This window comes from Erinaceus europaeus, chromosome 21 (assembly GCF_950295315.1).
Source record: "Erinaceus europaeus chromosome 21, mEriEur2.1, whole genome shotgun sequence".
NCBI lineage: Eukaryota > Metazoa > Chordata > Mammalia > Eulipotyphla > Erinaceidae > Erinaceus > Erinaceus europaeus.
The window spans coordinates 34,626,291-34,647,535 of record NC_080182.1 but is presented as its reverse complement, the minus strand read 5'-3'; the positions used below and the strand labels follow the sequence as shown (position 1 = coordinate 34,647,535).

The 21,245-nt window shown below is 42.6% G+C and overlaps 1 long non-coding RNA gene across 1 annotated transcript in view; it reads right to left on the bottom strand.

Moving 5' to 3' along the window:
- The window catches only part of LOC132535310 (uncharacterized), a 902,180-nt gene that overhangs the window by 290,633 nt on the left and 590,302 nt on the right, over positions 1-21,245 (bottom strand). The window contains exon 3 of the long non-coding RNA XR_009547106.1: positions 877-995. This is a non-coding gene — a long non-coding RNA (uncharacterized LOC132535310). The remainder of the gene's footprint in view (positions 1-876; positions 996-21,245) is intronic.

The following is a 21,245-nucleotide window of genomic DNA, read 5'->3' as shown; positions in this document are numbered from 1 at the left end:
CAATTCTCTATATTCTACACCTGAGTGAAACCATTCTGTAGTTGTTCTTCACCTCTTTACTTGCTTCACTAATCATAATCTTCTCTAATTTCAGCCACTTTATCCCAAAGAACACAATATCATCTCTTTTTTTTTTAATTTATGAGCAATATTCCATTGAGTATAGGTCCCATAACTTTTTTTACCCAGTCATCTGTTGAAGGGCATTTTGGATGTTTTCAACTTTTTGCTATTGTGAGTAAACCTGCTAAGACATGGGAGTGCACATATCCTTTTGAATCAGTGTTACTATGTCTTTTGGATAAATGCCTAGGGGTGGAATTACTGAATCATAAGGTATTTCCATTTGTATTTGTTTAAGGTTTCTCTTCCACTTTCAATTTCACTGTCTTTCTCCAGTAATAATAATTTTAAAAAGATTTTAAAAAATGAGAGATTCTCTGATAACATTCCAGCAATGCTACCTTCACCTCCCTGTGTTGTGGCCCTGGGCAAGTTATTGAACCTCTGGAGACCTCAGTTTCTTCATCAGTAAAATGGGGGTATTGGTATTTAGAGTTCTTGTAAAGACTTAATTAGAGTAGATACATAAAAAAGGAACACTTAAAATAGTTCCTCTCACTAGTATCTCTAGAGAAGGTCACATTACTTAGAGTTCATCACCACAGTACTAGCATCTATGAAGCAAATAATTTTGTGGCAGTTTGAAAATACATGTCCCTACTAAATCATACCAGTCCTTAAGATAAATTGGGGGACCTTCAGTTTTCTCATGTCTAGGATCAACTGAAAGTCACACATGTGCCTCGTTCCATATGAAAAGGAGGACTTTTCTCTTTGAGGGTAGGGAGGACACAGGACTTTAATCACACTTACCCAGGCATGAGACATCCCCTGTTCCAGTTAACCAATAGCAGTGAGCCCAAAAGCCCAGTCCCCTGGTAATGATCCTGGTTTTCACAGCCTTTCTGAGTTTTATTTAACTCCAGGTCATACTGTGGAAGACAAGAAGAGGAGAAATTTTAGCTAACGTAGCAAAACACGACTTTGAGATTCGTTTAAGTGACTACAGTGGCTTCGTTAGTTGGGATGCTCTAGACTAGTAATTTATCTTTATTTGTCAGGCTCTCACGAAGGGCAAAAATGAGTAGGAAGCAAAAATTACTTCCTGTTGGTGTCTGGCTAGAGATTGTGCTCTGATTTGGTATTGATACATCTCTAAAAATCTTTTGTCAAAAGAAATCCTAAACATTCTCCTAAAATGTTAAATCTAGAGTGTGGCAGGAATTGGGAAGCATAACTAGTTTACTTATTTTCTTTTCCATGAATATGATGTCCCAGATTAGCACCTACCCCTCCTCTCACAGGGTTGGTCTTCCCCACTCCATCTTGAAGCCACCTAGAGGTCCACCATGGTCATATTAGACTCTGGAGGCACCACTATGACTATAACCCCTGCATTATGGCCATTTGGTCACTCCAGAGATGAAAAAAAATCACCTCCCAGCAAACAGGAAGGAAGCCAGCCAGTCTTTACAAGACAACACTTACAACACGTCACTGTTGTCCCTCAAAAAATCTGCCTTTGCTTTAAGCAATGTCATTTCTTGCATCTTGATCCCCTACCATGTGTGCCTCTACTGACCTCACTGAATCACCGCAACCAGTGCCACCACACCACATTTTATTTCAGACTGTATCCAGAGACATCAGGCCTGAGAAACCTCCAACTCCAATAATCTGGTGAGACCTTTCCTAACACATGGGACTATGTAGTTCCATGAAAAAGGCACATTCCCTAACAACATTATAGACTCCAGAGATAGACCAGGGCCTAAGGGACAGAACATGTCCACATATATCCATAAGTTAGGGGAAACTACCTCAAAGTGAAAGTGCTCAGTAGTCTTCTGTGAGTAGACTTAGACCCAATAAGTTCAGCAAGCAAGATGAAGAACCTAAGGAAGAAACTATAAAGTACTTAATCAAATATTACCACCTCTCCTACTCCATACTCAAATTAATAGATGGATACGGTTTTAAGAAATAATTGCAAGGGGCAATTAGAAATAGCTCAGTGGGTTGGGTGCTTGTCTTGCCACACAGATGGGCCAGATTCACAAGCCATTTAGCACCATAGGGGACATGCCAAAGTACTGGGGTAAACAGGTGCTCTGGTATCTCTCCATTTTTCTGTGTAATGTAAAAGCAGCCCAGCCTTAACACTAAGACTATCAAAGTAATTTGGTTATAATATAATAGTTATCTATTGTCACCTTAAACTCTAAGACTGCAAGGAACCTTTCCCCTTCTCTTCAGAAATCTGTATTTCTCCCAGTCCTGGGACCTCTGGGACTTTGTTTATATTTCTTGATGCCTCTCCTCTTGACCTGCTATGCTGTTACACACATAAAATAGATTTCTCAGCTTCTTTCCACCTCCATGATCCTTAATCTGATCTGCTCTATTCCTACTTTTTGGTTCCTATTTATTAAACACTTTGTCCTGCTTTATATCTTACTGCCTTGCAGCCACCATGTTTCAGATGCTACTATGATTCTATCCTGATCTCTCTGGGCAGACGACCTCACCATTGTGTCTTGGAACCTTACCTCTCCAGAGCCCTTTCCCACTAGGGAAAGACAGAAATAGGCTGGGAGTATGGATCTACCTGCCAATACCCCTGTTCACTGGAAAAGGAATTACAGAATCCAGAACTCCCACCTTTTGCACCTCAAAAAGAATTTTGCTCTATATCCCCAGAGGGGAAGAAATGTTAGGGGCACATGACTGGAGGGCTTTCAACCCATGTCTGTGACCTTGGGAAAACCACTGCAGTTTCCAATGGAGGGAATGGGGACACAGAACTCTAGTGATTGGAATAATGTGGAATTATATCTATTATCCCAAAATTTTGTAAATCACTAATAAAATAAAAGAAAATAGAAAAAGCAGCCCAGGAGAAGTGAAACTGAACTTGTGTGACAAACCATATGTGTGCAGTGGTAATTGTATATCTGACACCCCAGAGGCCACAGAGTCAATCCTTGTCATTGCTGATCTCTCTCTCTCTCTCATTAATTCTTAGAATATGATTTTAAAATAATTTCACTATAAGAATCAAAAAGAAGACAAAGTTAGTTTGAAGAAACTTGTCTGAATAACTACAGCCGCTTGCTAGAACTCTTGTGAAGCCTGCCATAGGACTCCACTCTTTACAATCCTGCTGACTTCAGGTCCCTTGTATGGGGGTAGGGTGGGGGGGGTGTCAGAGACAGGCGCCAATGTGTAAGACTCAGCATTGATTTTTCTCCCCTGTGTGTGTGCCCAGACACAATTGCGGTGAATAATCTTTTAAAAATTTAAAAATACATTAGACAGAGATTGAGCCGACAGTAGACCTGAATGTGAGTCCTTCCTTCTCTGACCAGGCTCTCGCCTTGAACTTGAAATGCATTCCCGGAACCCAACTGCCAGTCAGCACTTGGCAGCTTCTATTTTGGACACTGGTATTCTGCTCTTGAGTTTTAATGGGCTCAGACCTCTTTGGGCGGACCCCCTTCATATTTTTCCTGCCTGGTATCTAAAGCTTGGTCTCATTGTTCTTTGTTCCTGTGCAGTCTCTCGCTGCCATTCTCTCATCTCCAGGCTCTCTACCTCGCCCAGTCTTGTTGGCAGGGTGCTAGCTAGGTGGCTCAGGGACTTCTGCCCCAGTGCCTGTTGTCACTGGATTCCTTTGCTGGACTAGAGGAGCAGGGAGCAAGGTGTTGGGGCTCTGATGCAGGAACAGACCATAAGCCTGCAATGTCCTGTGTGTTAGCTCTGTGGCAGGGGCTAGTGTATTCAATACCATGCTAAATATGAATAGATATGGTCCTCAGGTTAGATCATTGTGGTAAATAGTTAATGTATTTATATATTTTCTTCAAATTTGCGAGCAACTTTCTGCCCTAATCCTGCTTCTAGGTCCACTCTCAACTCTGACACCTTCTTCTTAGACAGTAGTTCTAGTTTACTCCCATGTTAGCTATCAAGCTTAAGTAAAGATTACTAAGACATATTCTTCAAGAAACATTCCTAAAATAGACTTCCTAGCTTCTTCCAACCCTAAGGTCCCTAATTTCACCTGCTCTATTTCCATCTTTGGAACCTAACATTTTGTCCTGGTTTGCATCTTACTACCTTTCAGCCACCAAGTTTCATATGCTACTATGATTCCATCCTGGACAGACAACCTCACCAATATGTCCCAGAACCTCACCTCTCCAGAGCCCTACCCAACTAGGGAAAGATAGAAACAGGCTGGGGGGGTATAGATCGACCTGCCAACATCCATATCCAGTGGAGAAGAAATTACAGAAGTCAGAACTCCCATCCTCTGCACCCCAAAAAAGAGTTTTGGTCCATACTCCCAGAGGGGTAAACAATAGGGGTATTTCTAATGCATGCAACGGGACACAGAACTCTAGTGGTGGGAACTGTATGGAATTATATCTCTGTTATCTTACAGTCTTGTACATCAATATTAAATAACTAATAAAAATTAAAAAAAAAAAACAAGAGAAATGACCTGTATAGAGTTCTTAGCAAGGTGCCTGGCATGTTCTAGCAGTTCATAAATGGTAGCTATGAAATCTATTAGAGCAAGTTGAGTATTGGGCAGCTGGGAAAATCAGCACCTCCGGCATGAAGGGAGAGAAATCACAGTGGCTTCCTTTCAGAAAGACAAGAACTGACTGACTCCCTGAGGAGCACTCATTCCAGTGTGGGTCCCTGTCGGGCTGTGATGCAGAGCAGAGAGAGAGGAGATCCAGAGCAGAAAGGGAACACAATTCTTTATTCGCATGGGCACCTCAGAGTTGGTTGAGAGCGCAGCAGTTCAGGCCACGTGGAGCTAGCCAAAATGGCCACCTTCTGCTACGTGCTGCACCCTTTCTGTTCACCGAACTGAAAAGCAGACAAGAGAGTGAGGGGTGGAAGAAGAAGGGCTTTATAGGGCAAAAATTGGGAGTGACGAGCCGGGACAGGATTGGTTGGGAAAGGCACTCCGAGAATGTCCCAACTCTCGCAGGAACTGGCAATAGCCTGAGGGGACAACATGGCGGAACAGGGGCTCTGAGAATGTCCCAACTCTTGCGGGAACTAGCAATAGCCTGAGGGGACAACATGGCAGATGTGAATGCATCTGCACAATTTCCCAGCAGGTCCCATTGCACTCAGTCAGACAGGACCTCACTATGGTCCATCCTCTGTGAGCATTTAGGAATTGCCTGTGGGACACCATGAAGACCAGGCACAAGATCACTGATACACATTCCAAGTCACTTTCCAGGGTGCTTCCTGCTCTGCTGAGTGGCTGGTGGCTGGTGGCTGGTGGTCTTCATTGTTATGGCCCACAGGGATGGAGGAGTCCAGAGATGGAACAGGTGTAAAGACTACAAAGACTTCAAACAATGATAATAAAACCTAGACCCAAAAAGACAGGGCTGTTCCCTGTGGTCCTGAAAGAGGAGAGGACTGGGGTGGGTAGATGGGTGGAGTTTCTCTCCACCACTTAGTGGGCTCACACTGAACCTGGACACAGGACAGCCTTGGGCTTGTGCCCTGATGGCTCCATGCTCTAGACATAATGAAGAGCAGGAGAAACTGACTAGGATCTTTGCTTCAGGAGGAAGCTTGTGGAACCCTGGTCCTGGAAGCTCTGGAGTGTTCACACTCAGGATCTCATGCTAGCCAGTCCCTAACTCCACCACTGAGCCCCCTCTCTGGCTGCTGGCACTAAATGAGCAAAAGTCCATCCATGAAGCAATGAGTGTGGTGGCTGACATGTAGGAAGCTCTCAGCATGCTGCTTTATTCTGACTGAGGCAGCATTGACACCTAAAAGCCTTATTAGGCTCAATCTGATTCTGTCATAATGAAAGACAGACAGAGATGGAGGCGGCAAGGTCCTATGCAGCAGGAGATCACACCCTCTGGAAACACTGACCAAGTGCTTCCTATGATTCAGGCCCAGTGTTCCTATAAACTAACACCCACTGACTCACTTATTCTCACAACTGATCTCGCAGCTTTTCAACTCCAGGTCACTTTGGACCTAAGTATTCTCTCAATAAACACTGTGCCCTTGCCACCATCACTTGAGAATCTGGAATTCCTTCCTGAGTAGGGAACACATGGACTCTCAGCCCCTGGAGAGAGTCCTACACCCGGAGGGGATGTAGGACAACTCCACCTGCATTTTCCCTTTAATCTTTATTTATTTATTATTGGATAAAGACAGAGGAGAGGGAAGGAGAGATACAGAGGGAGAGAGACACTTATAATCCTGCTTCACCAATTGTGAAGCTTTCCTCCTGTAGGTGGGGACCACGGGCTTGAATCTGGGTTGTTGCACACTGTAATGTGTATACTTAACTAATGTATAATGTGCATCACTGCCTGGCCCCTCCATCTGCTTTTCTTCAAAGTCATGCTGGCTGATCAAAATACAGCTGTGAGCTTTCTCATACTCCCTCAATTTCCCTGGACAAAATGCAGATACTCTTTGGTAGAAGAAGAGGTTAATTTGAGTGAATAGGTCCATCCTCCAACAGTGAGTTCAGACAACAATAAAGCCTTTTTCTTTCCAGCAAAGCTGGTGTGATAGATTTGGCCTTCTGTGGAACTAGGCAATGGGCCCTAGTTCAACTTCAATAACGAAGCATGGCAGACTACGAAGGAGAGGGTGTCAAACAATAGAAATTTCTGGAAGTGGCAAGTTCTAAATCAATTCTTCTGTCTTGGCTTGAAGACCCTCACAGTCCCCCTTTCTACTCTTTTCTGTCCACCCACCTGCAAATGGAGCAAGGAACTCTGTAGCCAAAAACCCAACCTCCTTGTGCCCAGTGCTTTGTCTATAAAATTAAAAATAATGTTGGCAGTTTTTTAAATCTGTTGTGCAAATTGCCTGCATATTCATACTCTTCAATGTTTGTTTTGGTTCAGTAAGGAAAGATGGCTTGAACTTTTAGTTGAAAATATTTTTATGGTGGAAATTATATCGGCAATCCCCACCTGCGGGGGGGAGGTCACTTCACAGGCAGTGAAGCAGGTCTGTAGGTGTCTATCTTTCTCTCCCCCCTCTGTCTTCCCCTTCTCTCTTGATTTCTCATTGCTCTATCCAACAACAATGACAACAGTCATAACAACAAGGGCAACAAAAAATAGCCTCCAGGAGCAGTGGATTTGTGGTGCAGGCACTGAGCCCCAGCGATAACCCTGGAGGCAAAAATAAATAAATAAATAAATAAATAAATAAAATCAGCAACTCAACTATGGTTCCAATGCCTAGCCCTATGCTGGTCTGTCTCTGAAAAATAAGTTCTCCTAAACTAATACATCATCCAAAGATCAACAACTGAGAATGTTCTTAAAAGAAAAACAAAGAAAAGCTATAGAGCAAAGGGGAAATTATCTTCCTTGAGAGGATGAATTCGCTTACTAGATATGCAAACATGGTATAAAATCAAGTACCTACCTTAAAAAATTCATACATGGTAGTATTATAAGAACAGACAATGAAATAAATAGCATATGATGTGAAGCTATTCCATAGATCTTAGAAATTTTTAGTAGAAATAATGACCACTAAATGTAATAAACAATACCTGCAACTGTCAGGTGGTATACAGAAATGTATAAAATTTTTAATGTGAGGGTCCATTTAAATACATCAAAAACTTACTAAAAGAGCTACAAAAATACATCAATAGTAACACAATAATAGTAGGAGATTTCAACACCCCATTGAAACACTTAGATAGATCATCTAAGCAGAGAATCAACAAAGAAACAAAAGAATTAATTGAAGAGATGGATAGACTGGACCTTCTGGACATTTTCAGAGTTTTTCACCTCAAGAAATTGGAATCTACATTCTTTTCGAGTCCATATGACACATTCTGGAGGACAGACCACAAAGACAGTATAACAAGTTTAAAAGTACTAAAATCATCCTAGACATCTTCTCAGATGACAGTGGAATTAAGATAACACAATAACAAACAGAAAATTAATAAAAATACCTAAATATGGAAACTCAACAGCACACTGCTTAACAACCACTGGATCAAAGAGGAACTCACAGAAGAAATTCAAATGTACCTACAATCAAATGAAAATGAACACAAAAGCTATAAAAAATATTCAGGACACAGCTAAAGCAGTACTTAGAGGGAAACTCATAGCCATACAAGCATACATTAGGGAAAAGAAAAAGCTCAAGTAAACAGCCTGACTGCATGCCTTAAAGACTTAGAAGAATAGTAACAAAGGAACCCTAAAGCAACCAGAAGGACTGAAATCACTAAAACTAGGGCAGAAATAAATAACATTGAAAATAAAAAGAACCATACAAAAGATCAATAAAGCCTAATGTTGGTTCTTTGAAAAATTAAACAAAGTTGGCAAACCCTTAGCCATACTCACAAAAAAGGGGTGAGAAGACTCAAATAAATAGAATTGTAAATGATATAGGAAACATCACAACAGGCACCACAGGAATCCAAAATATCATGCAAAGCTTCTATAAACAACTATAAGTCACCAAGTGAGAGAACCTAGAAGAAATGAAAGAATTCTTTGAAACATATACCTTTCCAAAACTGAATCAGGAAGAACTACAGAACCAAAATGGGCCAATCACAGGCAAAGAAATCAAAACAGTTATTATTAAGAACATTCCCAACAATAAAAGTTCAGGACTCTCCCACACTGATGGCGGGAATGTAAATTGGTCCAACAGTTGTGGAGAACAGTCTGGAGAATCCTCAAAAGGTCTGAAATGGACCTTCCATATGACAGAGTAATTCCTCTCCTAGGAATACATCCTAAGGACTCCATCACACCCATCCATAATGATCTGTGTATACCTATGCTCATAGCAGCACAATTCATAATAGCCAAAACCTGGAACAACCCAAGTGTGCAACAACAGACGAACGGATGAGAAAGTTGTGGTATATATACTCATTGCAATACTACTCAGTTATTAAGAATAATGAACCCACCTTCTCTGACCCATCTTGGATGGAGCTAGAAGGAATTATGTTAAACGAGGTAAGTTAGAAAAAGAAAGATGAGTATGGGATGATCCCATTCATAAACAGAAGTTGAGAAAGAAGAACAGATAGGGAAAAGCAAAGTAGAATTTGACTGAGTTTGGAGTACTGAACCAAAGTAAAAAACTCTGAGTGGAGGGTGAGGGCAGTTTTTAAGTTTCACTATGGGGGGGGGGTGTAGGGTACAGATACAGACCTTTGGAGTCGGAAAGGTGTTAATATATAGTCCTATTACTATTAACGTATAGACTTACAGATCACTACTTAATCAGTATGAGAGGGGAAAAGTAGATTGAAAGTCTCAAACTTCTTGATGCATAGACCCTAGTTCTGAATATATATTCCTTCAATCTACCCACTTAAGGTTTAAAATTGGTAACCTGATTGAGTCTTAACAGTGGGCTTGAACTGTTAATCTAGTTCTAAAAATGACTAGTTATTTGAAATATTAAATCACTTATAGTCTTGGACCAGGAAGATCAGAAGCAACTGGTTGTGTTACTATGTAATATACAGCTATATGTAAATAGCATTAAGTGGCATACATCATGGTAAGGTTTTGTATGATTCAGCAAATCCTAACCATGGGATTTTTCAAAGTAAACCAAATTCCCAAATAACTTTGTTACAGTAATAACTACCTATTGCAGTCTTAAACTCTAAGACAGCAGGAACCTTCCTCATTCTCTATAATACCCATATTTCTCCCAGTCCTGGAACCTCTGGGGCATGGCTCATTTTCGTGCACGCTTCTTTTGATCTATACCACTTGATACTGAATCTGCTGAGCTCAACAAAATCAACGCCACCAGTACCACCTCTGAGACACCAGGTGTGGGATGTCAAACTTTCAGCTCCATTACTCTGGTGAGACTCTTCCTAGCTCATAGGACTCCTTAATTCCATTTTGGATGATGCACTTCCTAACAAAGTCACAGAACCTAGATAAAAACCAGGGCCCATGAGACAGATCACATGTGCACATAAATCTATAAGTTAAAGAAAAATATATACCTTATGTAAAAGTGTACACTAGTTTGCAGTGACTCAATAAATGCAGCAAGCAAATAGAAAAACCTAAAAAAGATATATTTTTTATTAGGTACCATAAAGTACTTAATCAAATAGTTTCTACTTAGACCTAGATACTCTCTTCACCTACTTCCTCAATTTTATTTCCCTCAACTACTCCAAAGCTAACCTTATCAGACAAGGTAAGGACTACAAAAGCTGGATACGGGCAAGACACTGGCATTCTTTAATGAGGGTTCCTTTGGTCACTATCAGGCCACCCCATCATCCAGGGCCCTAGTCAGGGAATCCTAGGATTCCCACACAGACATGTAGGACCTAGACCTCTAACAAATCCCTCTCTCTACCATCACTGATCATCTTCATCAGGAACAACATGGTGAACCCTTTTGTGGGCCTCTATAGTACCTTTCCCTCAATGTAGGACAACATTGGTAGGGACTGCCCCATTGTCTGAAGGGAGGTTGGGTTAACATATTATGCCACTCGAGGAAGACTGGTCCTGCAAAGAGTGCAGCCTAGAATGTTATTTTTTTTCAAAGCTTTTTATTTTATTTTATTTTATTTATTTATTATTTATTTTCCCTTTTGTTGCCCTTGTGGTTTTTTATTGCTGTAGTTATTATTGCTGTTGTTGTTGTCATCGTTGTTGGATAGGACAGAGAGAAATGGAGAGAGGAGGGGAAGACAGAGAGGGGGACAGAAAGATAGACACCTACAGACCTGCTTCACCACTTATGAAGCAACTCCCCTGCAGGTGGGGAGCCAGGGGCTTGAACCCGGATACTTATGCCAGTCTTTGTGCTTCACGCAAGTCATAGGTCCCTTAGAATATACCCAAAATAGACCTACTTTTTCCAAAACGGAGACCTCAAATCTTACCTGCTATATTCTTTCCTTTAGGTTCCAGATTATTAAACAATTTGTTTTGCTTTATATCTTTTTAAAAAACTTTTTAATATTTATTTATTTTCCCTTTTGTTGCCCTTTTTTATTGTTGTTGTAGTCATTGTTGTTATTGATGTCGTCATTGTTAGATAGGACAGAGAGAAATGGAGAGAGGAGGGGAAGACAGAGACGGGGAGAGAAAGATAGACACTTGCAGACCTGCTTCACCACCTGTGAAGCGACTCCCGTATAGATGGGCAGCCAGGGGCTCGAACCAGAATCCTTACGTTGGTCCTTGCACAAGCACTTAACCCACTGCACCACCACCCAACTTCCTCCACTTTATATCTAAATGCTTTTTCAGACACCAAATTGCAGATGCTACCATGACACCAACCTGACTTCAATGATAGACGACCTCACCCGTGTACCCTGGGACCCCACCTCTCAGAACCCTGCCCCACTCAGGAAAGATAGAAACAGGCTGGGAGTATGAACTGACTTGCCAATGCCCATGTCCAGTGGAGAAGCAATTACAGAACCAGACTTTCCACCTTCTGTACCCCATAAAGATCCTGGGTTCATGCTCCCAGAGAGAGAAAGAATAGGCAAACTTCTAGTGGAGGGAACTCTAGTCATGGGAATTGTGTACCCCTCTTATCCTATGGTCTTCTTTGTCATTATTAAATCAATAAAAACATGAATAAACAAGCCAAAAATTTTTAATGAACCAGAGAAAGCATTAAAAAATGGAATTATTAACCTGTTGACTGCCACTAATTAGCTTCTGAATATGGATACTAAAAATAATACCTTAACTTAAATAAAATGTTCTTTAAATGAGCAAATCTACTATTTATGTGAAAAAAATAACTATAAAAACTTTTTCTTTGTACACAGTTCCTTTCAAAGATGTATTTGTTGATGAGAAAGTCTTGGGGAGAAGCAGAGCATCACTCTGGCTTATGTGATGTTAGGGATCAAACTCAGGACCCTTGCTTAATAGTCCAATGTCCTATCCACTGCCCCACCTTCCAGGCCACAGTTTCTAGCATCTGAACAAGTGTAAGGACTCACACTGGCATGATCTTGATTTCGGTCTCCCATACAGACCCAGTATTAGCAGTGTGGTATGTCTGCAATTCAGCAAACCATGCTCATAGATGTCTATGGATACTGGTTTGTTCTCTGATAACATTATGTTGAGACCACACTTTATTGACTATTTCTTTGCTTTTCTCATTTCCTTTTTGTCACTGGGGCTTAATTGCTCCAAGCTGTCTTTTTTTTTTTTTTGGATAGAAATACAGAGACAGGAATTCGGGCAGTAGGGTGCAGTGGGTTAAGTGCCTGTGGCGCGAAGCACAATGACTGGCTTAAAGATCCCAGTTTGATCCCCTCCCTCCCCACCTGCAGGGGAGTCACTTCACAGGTGTTGAAGCAGGTTTGCAGGCGTCTTTCTCTCCCCCTCTGTCTTCCCTTCCTCTCCCCATTTCTTTCTGTCCTAACAACAATGACATCAATAACAACAACAGTAATAACTGCTACAACAATAAAAAAACAAGGGCAACAAAAGGGAAAATAAATGAAGAAAAAAAAAAAGAAATACAGAGACATTATGGTACTCGAGCTTCCTTCAGTGAAGCAGGGGTGGCAGTGGGGACATGCACCTGGGTCGTGTACATTAAGAACAAGCACACAAGCCAAGTGAGCTATCTTGCCAGCCTTTATTAGCTGTCTCTTTGGAAGTATTTTGATGACTACAAGGTAGCTGTGAGACTGATGGGGTTATTACAGACACAGAGAGATATCACAGTTTAATCAGTCATTATAATAAAATATTAGGGATGTCCTAATTTATAGTAAGAATAAAAGACCACACAATAAATACACCTGTACATATGGTTTTCACTTCCTTGGAAAGCAACTTGGGTGAAAGGTGACTGATAGCTATCTTTCTCCTTTGCTACTGGCTACCTCTAGGACCACCATGCCCTCACATACATACTTCTTTCTAGTAGTAAGAATGGGGCCCTTTATCCTACTTAACCACACATATTTCTTGGGCCTTTTCCTGTGATTTAATCTTGAATGTGCTAACACTAATTACAGCCATTTTTTAATTCTGCCAAATGACTATCATCTCAATAGATGAGAAATGGTGCATTTTGTTACTGAAGTGTGTTTTTAATTACCACAAGTTTGAACTCTTTGATACACCTGCCATTTGTTTATTGCGCTTTGTACCCCAGTTAATTTCTAGGCTATCTATCTATCCTTGGTCACTACCATTGTTTTTTGAGCCTTCAAATATATTTTAGTATCTAGGAAGGCAAGTCTCCCCTTCACTACTCTTTTTGTTCAAATTTTTCTTGGTTTGCTGCTACATATTTTCCCTTGAGACACACTTAAGAATAACCATGGAAAACATGTGTTGAGATTGTAAATGAAATCACATTTGACCTGTTTATTTCCTTATGAGAAATTAAAGTACGTAGTTTCTGTACTTGCGGGCTTTTTGTTGTTGTTTTAACTTTTTGCTTTTGAATATTTTACTCATTTATTTGGTATACAGAGAAAAACTGAAAGGGAATGGAATGATAGAGAGGGAGAGAGAAAGAGACACATGCAACATTGCTTTAACTCTTGTGAAGCTTCCCCCCTGCAGGTGCAGACTGGGGACTTGAACCCATTTCCACACAAATAGTGCATCACTTCCGAGCACACCACTTCTGGGCCCCCTAGTCATGTGTTATAAAGGTAAACATTTGATTCCTTGGTTAAGTGCATGTTCTTTGTTTTTCTAGAACCAGGAAGTTACTTTCTAAATATATTCATGAGTCCTTACTAATTTTCATACTGTCTTGAACCTTTCATTTTAACAAGTTGTCTAATGGTATTCCTGGCCTACGGGGGGGGGGGGACTTTTTATAGTATTTACTTATTTCAGAGTTCTTTTTTAATTTTATTTTTTTATATTTATTTATTTATTTATTTATTTTCTCTTTTGTTGCCCTTGTTGTTTTTTTATTGTTGTTGTAGTTATTGTTGTTGTTACTGATGTCGTCACTGTTGGATAGGACAGAGAGAAATGGAGAGAGGAGAGGGAGACAGAGAGGGGGAGAGAAAGACAGACACCTACAGACCTGCTGCACCACCTGTGAAGTGACTCCCCTGCAGATGGGGAGCCAGGGGCTTGAGCCAGGATCCTTACGCTGGTCCTTGTGCTCTGTGCCACGTGCGCTTAACCCGCTGTGCTACCGCCCGACTCCCGTTTCAGAGTTTTATTGGTATCTCTGCTCGTGTTTCAGTGAAGGACCTTTCTAATAATTAGCAATAAATCCTGGATTCCATTTAACATGTATCTGAGCTAAAGCCGGCATTATGGCAGGGACTGTATTTTTTTAAAAGACAAAGCCCCAGGTATAATGGGCACAGGAGTGTCCTTGTCCACCCAGGATCCATGTGGCAGCTCCCCACCCCTGTAGTCAGTACATCAGCAATCCCTGCAGGCTTCTGTCCTCTGCTGGAAGGAGACCAGCCCATTTCCTGGATCTCTTGACACTGAATTTTCGAAACCCATATTTCTCCAAGACACTCCTGTTCATTTCTGACACTAACATGGCAGGAACATCAAATACTCAGGAGCAACCTTCTACTTAGTAAACAATTTTTATACTGTTAGGCTTTGAGGTTTTTCAGAAAGAAAAAAAAATTCCTGAAGAGAAGTAGTACATTAGGAGAACCTAAGTGAGAGAAAAGTTCAAACTCTATATAGAAGAATTAGACTAAAACGGGAATGAGAAAAACCAGGCTTGAGGATCTCACTCTTCTATTGATGGTCTGAATGGCCTGTGAACTCACTTATAATATGGAATTAAATGAAGAAATAAGCAAGTAGGTGGCTGGGCAGTGGTGCACATGGTTGTGTGCATTCATTACTATGTGCAGGGACCTGGGTTCGAAGCCCTGCTGCACACCAGAAGGAGGCAAGCTTCATGAACAGTGAAGCAGGGCTACAAGTGTCTCTTTTTCTCTCTCCCTCTCTATCTCCTTCTCCCCTCTCAATTTCTCTCTCCTGTTAAAGATAACAGAAACAAATAAAATAGTAAAAAAAAATGGCTGCCAGGAGCTGTGGATTGGTAGTGCTGGTACCCAGCCCTAGAGATAGCATTTCTGGCAATAATAATAATAATAATAACAATAATAATAATAATGTAAAGACATATAAAAACAAAAACAAGATTAATGTTATTAACAATGGTGATAGGCTCACCCTCAAATTTAATACCCTGTGTATATTTTTTGCTCAAATAGTGACAGAAACTGAACTCCTGGTCTATGGATGACAAGTCCTCAGTAGTATTTGAGGCTGAGAACCTCTCTGGGGAGAACATGAACACAACCCTATAAGCCATAAAGCCCCGTGCACCAGCCAGGGACTTTTATAAGCCCAAAGAACAGGATGGTCCCACCCTCCCAGGATTCCATCTGCTACAGAAAACAGAACAGCAGTAAGGTGAGCGCTGGGCTATGAGGCTTCATGGTGGTGGAGAGACAGCAGCATCTTGCTGATGCAGCAGAGATGTGAAGCAGGAAGGAAGACCCAGGGCAGTGCTCCAGGTGGGCTGAGCCACCCCCACCCCTGCCTGGAATAGGCCCTGTAGGGAGACAGGAACATATGGGGGAGAATAGTATGCTGACAGCCTAAGCACTGTTTTATCACAACATGTAAAAGGAACAGCTCTGCTGACTAGAACAGAGCTGCTTTAAAGTCCGTACACACATCTCTCTCTCTCTCTCTCTCTCTCTCTCTCTCTCTCTCACACACACACACACACACACACACACACACACACACACACACACACACACACCTGCCTTGAAAACTGATGGAGAGGCTGCCTGCATGGGAGGCAGATTGAGCAGTGAGGAGGCAGGAGTCTCCAGGGCAGACACAGCAAGGCTGCAAGTCAGGAGGGGTCCCTGGGTCCTAACAGATGGAAGAAGAAGTGGGTGCAGCACAGACAAGTGCCCATGACCCTCAGATACAGGTACCTGGAACATGAGTGGACGATGCAGCTTAGATTCCTAAGGCCACCTACACCTGTCACTTGCTTCAGAAGTCTGATTGTTAGGCTCAAACTGTGTGCGGGGGGCTAGATGTTCACCTGGTGTGTTCCCCACTCAGCCAGCTGGCTGGTGGACAAGGACATGCCTCAAATATTGTCACCAGCATAATGTAGCACAGCAGGGAACAACAGACAGTTGATTTCTCCTGTTGTAAAAAAGGCTTGTCAGAGGGGGGTGGGCGGTGGCACACTGGGCTAAGCACACATAGTACAAAGCGCAAAATCCCCTGCAAGGATCCCAGTTTGAGCTTCCCCTGCCCCCGCTCCCCAACTGTAGCTTCACAAGCTGTGAAGCAGGTCTGCAGGTGTCTTTCTTTTTCCCTCTCTATCTTCCAGTCTCCTCTCAATTTCTCTCTGTCCTACCCAAAAAAAATGGCTACAAGAGCAGTGGATTTGTAGTGGAGGAGGAGGAGGAGGAGGAGAAGAAGACAGAGAATTAGAAAAGACTTGTCAGAAAGGCACCAGCGAGATAGCTTACTGGGAGAACACCTACTTGCCGTGGATGCTAAACCAAGTTTGAACACTAGGGGGAAAGGGAAAAGTTTCAATGTTACGTGCTCTCTCTCACTCTCCCCCTCTCCTTCATTCTCCTTCTAGCTCTCACTTTCACTCTCACTCTCCCTCTCCTCCTTCTCTCCCCCATCCCCAGAGAGCCAGGAGTAGTAAAGTTATGGAGACAACAACAACAAAAGACAGACGAAAGAGTGTACAGACAGATCTTCCTACAGAATGAATGGAGAGAAACATACTTTCCCCAAAATGCAATCTGTCATTATCTGCTTGTTATCTAGATGACACACTTAAGGAACTCTCTGGGGCTGGGGAAAATAGCATAATAATTCTGCAAAAGCTGTTCATGCCAGGGAGTCGGGCAGTAGCACAGTAGGTTAAGCGCAGGTGGCACAAAGCACGAGGACTGGCTTAAGGATCCCAGTTCAAGCCCCCGGCTCCCCACCTGCAGGGGAGTCACTTTACAAGTGGTGAAGCAGGTCTGTAGGTGTCTGTCTTTCTCTTCCCTCTCTGTCTTTCCCTCCTCTCTCGATTTCTCTCTGTTCTATCCAACAATAACAACATCAATAACAACAATAATAATAACTACAACAATAAAACAACAAGGGCAAAAAAAGGGAATAAATTAAAAAAAATTTTTTTAAATTTATTTATTTATTCCCTTTTGTTGCCCTTGTTGTTTTATTGTTGTAGTTATTATTGTTGTTGTCGTTGTTGGATAGGACAGAGAGAAATGGAGAGAGGAGGGGAAGACAGAGAGGAGGAGAGAAAGATAGACACCTGCAGACCTGCTTCACCGCCTGTGAAGCGACTCCCCTGCAGGTGGGGAGCCGGGGTTCGAACCAGGATCCTTATGCCGGTCCTTGTGCTTTGCGCCACCTAATAAATATTTTTTTTTTAAGAAGAGCTGTACATGCCTAAACCTCCGAGATCCCAGGTTTGATCTCCAGCAGCACTATAAGCCAGAGCTGAACAGGGCTTTGGTATCTCTCTGTATCTTTTTCTCTGTGGCTCTATCTCCCTCTCATTAAAATAAAAATCAAAAAGATATTTAGAAAAGGAAATCTCTGTCAATAATGTGTGAACCCAAGAGGCATCAGAGACCTCAGTCAGTATTCTGTATCAGATGGTGACAGTGCTGGTGCTTGAGCTCTGGTCATCCTAACTGCAGGCAGTAACCGCAGAGTCAAGGAAGACGTGAGCACTTTGGCACAGGGAAACCCTGTTAGAGGAGCCTGTGCTTGTGCAAGTGTGATCATTCCACTGGGGTCTGTGCTCGGGCACAACCCATGCCTTCCCCATGGGGGTTTCAAAGCAGGAACATCCTTCCCCTCCATGAGGGCATTCAATTTACAGAGTCCACTTTGGTGCCCTTTTGCCACTGAGGAAGTACAGAGAAACTTGTGATTTTTTTAAAAATCACTTTTAAGATTAACTGACTGACTGACTGATTGATTGACAGGAGAGAACTAGAACATCCCTCCTGCATATGCTGAGTGGGAGACTGGGTGTGGGACCTTAAGGTATGCAAGTACCACACTGCCAAGGAGCCCGCTCCTTGCAGCAGCAAACTTAAGCTCTTTTAATGAAACAAAGTTTCAGAGGGCAGAGTCATGAGGTGGGGGAGGGAGGTGAAGAGACTCCCGAAGTCACACAGGGGCAGAACCCAGCACCAGGTCTTCCAGACAGAGCAGAGCTTGCGCTCCACGGCGCTCCACCCTCCCCCTGCGTTTATCGACGGCAGAGTGTCTTGCCCTCCCAGCAAACCCCGAGTTTTGTGTGTGTTCACATTTTACCGGCCCATATTTGGTTGTAGATTTTAGTGTGAACATACACTTCTTGTTGAAAATCTGCAGTTGAACAGAATGTTGATAAAGAGGGCTTAGTCTCCCCACCTGTATGTCTGTTTTGTTTCCTGCTCTTCCTTCTTTTGCCCATGTCCCATTATTGCCATTATCTTTAATATCATTCCTCTCCACAGTGCTTGAGGAACGGGGACTTTACAGACAATGACCTTATGACTCGTTGTTTATAAAAACAGGAGACAGTGTTGTGGAAAATGTTCCATTTCAGTCTAGATTCTTCTCGACAAAGCTTGGAAGCACACTCAGATTTTCCCCTACAGACATCGCCCACGATATAGAATCTCAAGAGACAAGGGGCTAGAAAAGAAGCAGAAAGAACGGTATTTATATTCTTTCCCCAGAGTTGAGAGCTCCTCTCTTCCCTGATGCAGCTCTCTAGTCCTATTTCCAACTCTGACACCATCTCCCCAGACAGCACCTTTGGTCCACCTCCAAGTTAGCTACCAGGCTCAGGCAAAAATTAGTAAAGTCATGGTCCCCTTGGAATCCACTGCTCCTGGCGGCTTTTTTTTTCTTCTTCTTCTTCACTTTATTGGATAGGTCAGAGAGAAACTGAGAGGGGAGGGGGAAATAGAGAGGGAGAGATAAAGACAGACAGCTGCAGGCCTGCTTCACCACTTGTGAAGTGTCCCTTCTACCAGTGAGGAGCTGGGGGCTCGAACCCAGATTCTTGTGCAGGTCTACTATATGCACTTAACTAGGTGCACCACTGTCCTTTTTTCTTTTCTTTCTTTCTAATTTTTACTAGATAGGACAGAGAGAGAGAAAAAAAAAGAGGATGGGGAGATAGAAGGAGGGAGAGAAAGACAGACACCCGTAGACCCGCTTCACTACTTGTGAAGCATCCCCCTGTAAGTAGGGGGCTGGGGCTCAAACATGGGTCCTGGTGCATGGTAAGATGTGTGATTAACCTGGTCTGCCACCACTTGGCTCTCATGGAATATCTTTCTATTTCTTTGATCTGCTTCTGTGCCATCTTCTTCTTCTAGTGAGTCATAGTTTTTGCTATACTAGATTTTTTTTTTTCCTTCATCTATCCTTGGGAACTGGAAATCCAAAGGATTGTGAAAAGTTGATCTTGCATGAACTAACTCCCTGTTCTCCCAGCCCTCTCCAGCCCTGTTAATGTCCTCTTCCTTATTTCTCATACCACACTGTACTTATGCGTGCCTGGGGCCATGGCTGGTGGGCTCCACCACATCCACATGCCCATCTCAGCATCCTGAGCTGCTCTCTTTATTTACATAGTCCTTTTCCTTTCCAAGGTTGGCTGCAGCCAGCCTCAGTTGAATGCCAGCACTGCGATTTACCAGCTCTGTGGCTGAGGGCAAGGCAGGTCAACCATTTCATTCCCCTGACCTTTCATCCTCTGAGTTGTAAAATGAGATAATAACAGTATCTGCTTTAAGGGAAGTCACTATGCAAATTGTGTGCACATCAGCAAAGTGCTCAACAGATGCTCGGGGCAGTGACAAGTGATGCTTTTGATGATGATTATCTTCTTTCCAGTGGTGACACTTCAGTCCTTCAGAAGGGTTGTGCCAAGCCATGTGAGAAAACCTGGATTAGCTGGCACTTGAAAATCACTCTAGTGACAGTTTGAAGCCACATGGATTAGTGGCAGGAAAGTGCCCTGTCACACCACCCTTTGTCCACTGCTGAGAGCAGGACAATGTTCTTGGGTTGCCATCACTAGATTCCAAAAGCTGAGGGGCCTGAAGCTGTGGACTTGTCTGCCTCACAGTTCTGGAGGATTTAGGTCTGAGACCTATTGAATGGAATGTTTGTGACACTTCTTTTCTTTACTTTTTTTCTTCCATATTCTAATGCAAATTTTAATAAGTAATTTTTAAGCATTTGGATATTTACACTTAATTATTTTTGTGGAGCTAAGGCCCTGTACATGCATAATTTCACCACTCACCACAGTGCCAGAGCTTTCCTTGGTGTTGAAGCACCTCCCGTGTGGTGTCAGGGCTTGGGCCTGGGCCACATACATGGAAAGGCTTGAGTCCCATCTGCAAGCCATCTGTCTGAGCCTTGATATTTTTTTATTGGGGAGATCAATGGCTTGTAGGTGACATTAAATACAGTAGTTGGCACATGTGTAAAATTTCTCAGTTTTCTGCATAACACTTTCACCTGCAGCCTAGGTCCTCCTCCACCATCCTGCACCAGGACATGAAAGCCCCACCTACTTCCCCACTCCCAGAGTCCTTTATTTTGGTGCAATACACCAAACCCAGTCCAAATTCTACTTTTCTACTTGGTGTTTTCCCTTCTGTTCTTATTTCTCAACTTTTGTCCATGCGTGAGATCATCCCATATTCACTCATCTCTTCCTGGCTGTCTCGTTTAACATGTTTGTGGCATTTCTGTCCCTTTGGGTAAGAGTCCCTCCATATCTAGACCAGCTTCTGCTAGGTCCAGTGGTTCCTGGAGCTCTGCCTGGTAAAATATCTCACTCCAGGTTTGTTTTCCTTCTCCTAGACATCTGTGTGTGTGTGTGTGTGTGTGTGTGTGTGTGTCCATCCACATGTCCCCTGCTCACAAGAACACCAGTCATAGGAGTTAGGACCACCCCTTAACTTGAGGTTATAGCTCTTGAAGCCCTTTAATCAAGCAATCAAAGCTCTTCGCAGCTCTGCATCCTTTCTTTTTCTCCAATAAAGCCGAGATGGAGTGTCTGGGAGTAAGAAAGGCAAAACCAACCTGGCT